Source organism: Chlorocebus sabaeus, chromosome 8 (genome assembly GCF_047675955.1).
Source record: "Chlorocebus sabaeus isolate Y175 chromosome 8, mChlSab1.0.hap1, whole genome shotgun sequence".
Taxonomy (NCBI): domain Eukaryota; kingdom Metazoa; phylum Chordata; class Mammalia; order Primates; family Cercopithecidae; genus Chlorocebus; species Chlorocebus sabaeus.
In genome coordinates this window covers 82,454,250-82,462,728 of record NC_132911.1, presented here as the reverse complement: position 1 = coordinate 82,462,728, position 8,479 = coordinate 82,454,250, and positions in this window count along the sequence as shown.

Here is an 8,479-nt window from a genome sequence, read left to right as displayed (position 1 = left end):
ATCAAAATTCCCTTTTGCAAAATTTCAAGAGATAAACTTTTGCTAGGGTTGGTAGGGGTGGGCAGTGAGAAGGAGGTATTAAGAGTTACTGCATTTTTCTCTTATCCTTCCTCCACTTCTTACCCTTTATGTCCTGGTCTAAATATCGCTTCTTTTTTTTTTTATGGCTGCATAGTATTCCTGGGTGTATATGTACCGCATTTTCTTCATCCAGTCTATCATTGATGGGCATTTGGGTTGATGAGAGAGATCATGTTCTTTGCAGCGACATGAATAGGGCTGGAGGCCATTATCCTTAGAAAACTAAAGCAGGAACAGAAGACCAAATGCTGCATGTTCTCACTTAGAAGTGAGACCTAAATAATGAGAACACATGGACACATAGAGGGGAACAACACACACTGGGGCCTATCGGAGGGTGGAGGGTGGGGGGAGGGAGAAGATCAGGAAAAAATAACTAATGGATACTAAGCTTAAGACCTTAGTGATGAAATAATCTGCGCAACAGGCCCCCGTGACACACGTTTGCCTATGTGGCAAACCTGCACATCCTACACATGTACCCCTGAACTTAAAAGGTACAAATAAATGAATATCACTTCCTCTAGGAAGCCTAATATGAGTTCCTAGGCTTGGCTTATTAGCCTATGTATAAGCTCCCATAGTTTACTGTACATATCTATTATAACACTTACTTTCCCACTGTAATGATTCGTTTTAATCTCCTCCTTCATTCTGTGAAGGTAGAGGCCATGTCTATCTTGTTTACTGTCTAACTGCCATACCTAGTACTGTTTCCAGCACATAGGAGGTACTCAAAAATACTCTAGAATAATTGAGTGGTTGCTAAAAATAAAGTCCATTTTCCTCTTGGCAATTTTCATGTGTATATATATATATGTCTAATGTGTGTGTGTCAGAGGTGGTATGGGCATAGCCCATTGGGACGGAAGGAGGGAGCACTGGGGCTTTCTTATCTGCTTGCCCAGATGTAGGGCAGAAAAGGAAGAGGAACTGATGGGTTTCAAAAGCTGTCAGCAGTCAAACATAAAAAATGGAGTCAAATGCTTTATTACATGCACTTCTTTTTTGATAAATATTTTAATATCTATCTGTTTCCTCAATTGACCTAAGGTACTACAATGACAAATACCATTTCTCTGATTATTTCTGAATACCAAGCACTAATTGTAGTGTGTGGCATAAACTAGATACTCAATAATGTCAATTAATGAATGAAGCTACAATTTAGTAGTTGAGCTACGCACATTCTAATAGCTAAAATGATTCTGGAACAATTTTAGAGATGTTATTTGGAGAGTAATTAATAGAGAAACTCCATGGCAGATGAAACATTTTATTTTCAAAAAAGAATATGGTAGGAATGCATGGAAAATATGTACATACACATATATACACACATACAGCGATCTTCTCTTAAATGGAAAAATCCAAAAATAAGCAATTTATAAATTTTAAACTGCACACAACTTTCTGAATATCATGTTGAAGTCTCACACTATCCTGCCATCCTGCTCTGTCCACCTGGGACATGTGCCTTCACGCTCATACATAATCTGCCTGTCACTTAGTAGCCCTCCTGATTATCAGATAGACTGTTGAGGGATCACAGTATTTGTAATCAATAATTCTTATTTTACTTAAATTACAAAAAAATTACCCGAATTAAATTACCCAAAGCACAAGATTTGTCATGCTGAAAATTTGTATACGCCAAAGAGAAGCCATAAAAGTGCTTCTTTTAACCGAAAAGGTAAAAGTTCTAGATTTAATAAAGAAAGAAAGAAAAAGAAACTTTACGGTGCAGTTGCTAAAGTCTGCGGTAAGAATAAATCTTCTAACCATGAAATTGTAAGGAAGAAAAGATAGACTTGCACATAGTATATAGAGAGTTTGGTACTATCTGTGGTTTCAGGAATCCCTTGGGGTCTTGGAACATATCCCCTGCAGATAGGGTGAAACTATGTGTTAAGAGCTTTCTTCGGGATGGAGGAGAGGAAACTCAGAAGCTGTGCTGACTTGAGAAGAGGGATACTTGAGGTCTGATTCTATTTCTGTCACAAAGTTGGGTGAGTCTTATATAAGTTATTTAATTTCTTGGCTACTATTTAGTCATTTATGAAATGAAAGGGTTGTGATTAATGGTGTCTAAAATGTTTTGAAATTCTCAATTCCTATGAATTTGTCTGGCTCTTGGGTTTTTACCCTCACTTGTAATGGAAGAAACAGAAGAACCTTGAACTCTTTAGGTCTAGTATCAATGTTTTTACTGCATTCGGATATAAGTGGTTCTTATCACTGATCCATGTTGACGCTGCCTCATGGGCAGAGAGGTTGCAATGATTTATGAACTTATCCTGTCTGGGCAGATTTACCACTGAGTATTTTATTGATTTTTTTTTTTTTTTCAATTCAGCAAACCTGCTAAAGTTGGTTATTGACCACTCACAGGTTGAAAACCGAGACTAAAAGGAATACAAAATTAGAATGAATACGCCTACATGGAAAAGAGACAAACTTCTTTAAAAAAGATCTCACTTCAAATTTCTTGACATATTCAAAAAATGTAAATTGAATGTATGTCTATACACACACACGTGCACATGTACACAAATTATAAAATAGAGCTCTGTGAAATTTCACAGATTATCAAGACCCTAGAAACTTCTGTCATGTCCCTTTCTTACCATTACTCTCCCCTGAAGAGCAACTAATACTTTAGCCAATGTATTCATATTAAAAGTTAATTTACCTCTATTAAAATGTGCTTAAATTATTATTAGCTTCTTTAAAAAATGGCATACTTAGCAGGTACCAACACAATTTTCCTTTTTTGAAATGTGAATCTACTTTTCAGATTTACTTTCTTGAGTTTGTGTTTATGATGTCTCTCATCCACATAATCTTACTATTACACAATGTGATGTGCAGAGTTGACTACCAGGTTCCACACTCACTCTGCAGCATGGTGGTAGTTACACAATTTTTTAACTCACGTAACTAAAGCAAATTTCTGAGACCTGCCTCTGGATTCCAGTACCTATGACCACTCTCTTCCCTATGTGATGTAATCCTTATTGACCACAATAGGGCACTTTAAATTTATAGATATGTCACTGGGTTATTTTTTAAGGGCCTGCTGTTAAAACTAAAATATAATCTGGAAAGCTATAAAATAACTCATAGATAACCTTGACTTAATAAGACAAATTTATTTAATTCATCTTATTTGGATATTGGGTTAAATGAGGCACAGTCAGTAATTTTTGATAAGTTTACATATATGTTGCCAAATGTTATATCACAGCTGGGTCTCATGGCTGCCAATAGAGATACACAAAATTCAGAGACCTGCCACTGGCCATATAGATACACAAAATTCAGAGGTAAAGACTCAGTAGGGAGCTATGGCCTGGACCCTTTACAGCCGTGAGATCCAGATGTGGGGCAATGGTTGGTTGGGAGTGGTACTGAAAAGTAGAATATGAACAAAGAATATGGATTGGAAAGGCAAGAAAAACAAAGTTCATTTCTTGTTCAATTTATCTACAGTCAATCATACTGTTTAGTGACCTTAAAACTCAATATCATGTACAATAGCTTTATAGAGATAATCCCCTGCAGAGTCTATTCAAACCACCAACTCAGTAAACAAGACACAATTGCAGGGATGTTCTTTTTGTTTGTTCTAAGGTTTTTTTATTGTCTTGATGATTGGAATTCATGCTGTTTCTGCATATATTGAGGACACAGAGATGTGTGTCTGGAATGCATCATAGGAAAAGGAGAAACAATGAGGAACAAACAGAAAGAAAGTAAGAGAAATGACATGCTGTGGTATGTGCAATAGAGTCAGTAGGAAAACAAGGAAATAGGCAGAGAAAGCTGAATGACTAGAGCTGTCGTATAAAAAGGTGCAAGCACACTAACAATAAAGAAATTTAGCTGCTCTTTGTGGACCATTTACATTTCCAGGACAGGGAAGTGCTATTTGAAATAAAGGCAATTCGGTTAGGTGGTAGAATGCATTTTGTATCCTAGCTGTGACTGTAGTGGTCAGCTTTCAGAAGGACTATTTGAAAGTGTGGGCCATTTCAGTGTCACTGTTAATCCCACAAAAGGATGTTCTTGTCAGTGAAAATTGGTTACATATGTCCATCTGTAACCACTTGAATAGCCACCAAGCAAAGTACAGTAGAAAGATGTGTTCAGAGGGGTTCCTCACTAAATGGTAGGGTAGCAGACAGTGTTGGCTGTCAATCCTCCTCTTCCTGAGTAAGAGAATGTTCTTTTTGTTCAGCTAATAGTAAGCCATGTGCTTCAGGACCTTTCCTCAACCCTATGAGTGAAGCTCTGTTAGTCAGTAGTGATTCTGTTTTCTCTCCAGAGATTAATTAAGAAACCTTTGAAAACAAATTCAAGTAAGAAGAAACATCATTAGGTTTTAATTTTGAAAAGATCACCTGGGTGCAACATGAAAAAACAAGTTGGAATGAAGCAAAAGTGGATGTGGTGGGACAATGTAAGGGGCTGCTGCAATTTTCCCAGTGAGAAATGTGTAGGCAGCTTCAATTAGGGTAAGAGTAGTGGAAATAGATGAGAGTGGATTTGGGAGTAATTTGGAGGTGTAAATAATAATACTTCGATGGGGAATGAGACGCTGAGATTTCATAGATGCCCCTAGATCTTTGGCTTGCAGAATAATGGCTATGATGCATTACTGCATTGCAAGTGATAGAAGTGGATCAGGTGTTAGGAATAAAAGTGTTATGGGTTTGGTTTTGGACACATTTTTCTCACCATAGTGGAGGTGCTGAATAAGTAGTTGGATATAGGTTTCTGAAGCGTACAGAACAAGTCTGTAGAGATACACATCTAGGAATTGCCAGTGTAAACAGGATAACTGAAATCATGAGGGTAGCTGAAATCATGTGAGGGAAAGGTCACAGACTAAGATGATGGCGTAGGGCTGAGGCCTGAGAAACAATATTTATTAATTTAGTAGAGAAAGATGAGCCTCAAGGGGAGATGGAAAACCCAGAAAAATAGAAGAAAAATCAGGAAACAAAAGTGAAAGGAATAGATAGTTGTAAGAAAAAGGGAGAGGAAGACCAGTGGTAACTTACTGAGATAAGGGCTAATCAAAGCCCATAGGATTCAGTCACTTCATCAAGATCTTCTTTGATGAAGTGAAAGGGGTTTAAACCAGATTAGAGTAGCAGATGAGTGAGGAAATATATATATTTATGTATATTTCATATGTATGTCTATATATAGAGAGAGACAGAGACAGACAGGGTCTTGCTATGTTGCCCAGGCTGGCATGTAGTGGTACAGTTGTAGCCCACTGCATGGGTTCAAGTGATCCTCCTGCCTCAAGCTCCTGAGTAGCTAGGACTACAGTTTCATGCCACCCATGCCCAGCTAATTTCTGATTTTTTTTTTTTTTTTCAGAGATGGAGTCTTTCTGTGATACCCAGGTTAGTCTTAAACTCCTGGCCTCGAAATCCCGTGGCATCAGCCCCTGCACAGTATTGGGGTTACAGGAGTGAGCCACTGTTCCCAGACAAAATTAACTGTTTAGAATAAGTTTTACTGTAAAGGAGGAAAAATCAGATGGTATCTGGAAAAGGGATTTTGCAAACAAGTTAGTTTAACTTTTGTTTTCAATATTAAATACACTTGAACATATTGGAGAACATGTTGGATGTGGGAAGAATCTAGCAGAGAGAGAATGCCTGAAATTAACAAGGATGGCTTAAATGATGAGGCAAGTCTCTTCAGGAAACAAGAGGGAGAGGGATTCAGACCACAACCTGGGTAAATTCCTTGAGAAGGAATACTTTCTGCACTTTAAGAACAGGGTAGGTGTAAAAATATACACGTAAATGTGGGGAGAGTTAGTAAAAACAATTTTGAAGGAGTTTCTGTTATATGAATTCTTTTTCTCTATAAATTAGCATGTGAAATTATCTTCTGAAAATAAGATTGAAGTGGGAGCATATTACATGCCTGAAGAGAGAGTGAAAGGCTTGACATTGGCAGGTCTTTCTTGGGCAGAAGCTGACAGTTTCTTTGATCTTCTGGTTATTGAGTATGTGAGGTGTGTCTTAGAGTTTTTTGCTCTACCAACAAAATCATAATTTAGAAACATTTGTAAATGTAGGTCTCACCTGTTAATCAAGTTTAGCCTGAAGCTGCCCCCTTTCATATTTACGTTCAGCCTAAAAGTTTTTCTGTTCATTGTGAATTATAACAAGTGGAGATGTAAACAGACCATAGCCCACATCTGTGCCATCACTGAGTTTTAGTCAACAAAACACAGCCAACTGTTAAAATCATGTTCAAAAAAGGCAAACGCCAAGCTGTAACCAATCCAGTTGTTTCTGCACCTCACTTCCGATTTCTGTATGTCATTTCCCATTTCCTTTTTTTTTTTTTTTTTTGTCTATAAATCTTCTTCCATTATGTGGCTGCTCTGGAATCCCACTAAATCTTCTGTGATTCTGGGGGCTGCCTGATTCGTGAATCTTTCATTGCTCAATTAAACTCCTTTAAATTTAATTCAGCTGAAGTTTTTCTTTTACCACACCATGTAAATATGTAGGTAGGAGACCTCCACTTCAGCCTCTTACTCAAGTCATGTGCTTCAATCCGAGTTTTCTCAGAATTTAGGAATAGAGATTTTAGGATGTTGATTAAAGTCATTAATGACTTTAATGTTTTACTCTCCATTTGACCAATGATTCTTGCATATTTTCTCCTTCAACATCCAACCCAGAAAGGAGAAAAGGTTACTTGCATTCTAAAATCCTAATAATTATATTTAGCCAAAATATACTTTGTAGACAAGGGCAAAATATGTTACCATCAAAAACAGAAATGGATTATTTTTATCCAAGTACACTTAAGTAAAAACTGATATAAATTTTTAAGTCTACTGTATTTCCTTTGTTATAGAATATCCTTAGTTCATTTACTTCTCAATAGAGAATTAAACAATTTAATACTTATAAAGTCATTGAAAAAACTATTAGTGAATGCTGTATAGTAAAATACTATAGTAAATGCTCAAAAACCATCATGATGATTATAATTATGAAGTTAGTATTGATAGTCTCCATTCACAGATAACAGAATCTCTGAGTATAAGTCAGCCAAAGTCACACATGTCTGAAATAGTAGAACAATATTTAAACCCAGGCCCAGCTAATCCAAAGTCTTTGTTTTTTCCAATTGTTATGGACTGAATATGTGTGTCCCTTCGAAGTTTGTATGTTGAAACCTTAATCCCCAACGTAATGGTATTTGGACATGGGCCCTTTGGAAAATAATTAAGATTAAGTGAGGTCACGAAGGTCAGGCTTTTATGATGGTATTAGTGCCCTTATGAAAATAAACCAGGGAAAGGCCATTTGAGCACATAGAAAGAAGCTGGTCATCTGCAAGCCAGAATCTAACCAAGTTGGGCACACTGATCTTGCACTTCCAGCCTCCAGATCCTGAGAAGATCAATTTCTCTTGTTTAAGCCACTCAAATTATGGAATTTTGTTATGGCAGCCAAATCAGACAAATGCCCTTTCATTTCATTAACTGAGCTGGTTATCAGGTAACTCAGTGAAGCTTTGAAGGGTGAACAAAGCTTTGGCAAGTAGATGAGGTTTTGTTTGGGGGTACAGGGTAGGATAACAAGGGCAGAGGAAATATGTGTAGAAGAGATTGGAGTCATGATTATTCTAGCATGTACGGAGGACTTTCAGTAGCTTGAGTATTCACCCCCCAAAAAAATAAATAAATAAACTGTTTCTCTTAATTTAATAAATAACTATTCTCTACTATATGCCTGCTATTCTTATATTTGCCAAAGAGAATATAGAAAAATTGAGTATCTTCCTTTTCTCTAATAAATTTGTATAATTATATAGCAATATGAATAAAATAAATGTTATAAGCATTTATAAAACAATTATGCATCATAGATAAAATAGGATAACAAAATTTAAAAGGCAATACTTAGGCTGAGCCTTGAAGAAGGAAAAAATGACATATTAATAGTAATTAAATAGAAATGGTTTCTTTGGTTAAAAGTAAATAGGGACTGTGAAGTTTTACTTAGAAAAAAAAGTATACTTATGTTCTGCTAAAGCTGTCTTTAAGAAGCTATATTAAATGAAATAGATTCTTGTTAGTCTTTCCCTTGGAAAGGAAAGTTAGAAGAAATGACTTTAAATTGCAACTCATATGTGGCTGACTTACTTTTAAGATGTAGAGAATGTCCAGAGGTGACCTATAGCTGGTATGACATTTAGATTCCAGATTATGCTCTCATTAAAGTGGGAACAGCAATTAGAGCCGTCTTTTAGTGACATTAAGGGCTAAACTTAATGAGAATTTATTTTGTATTTTTCATTAAGTTCAAATATAGTCATAGGCATTGTTCTTTATATATATAGTGTA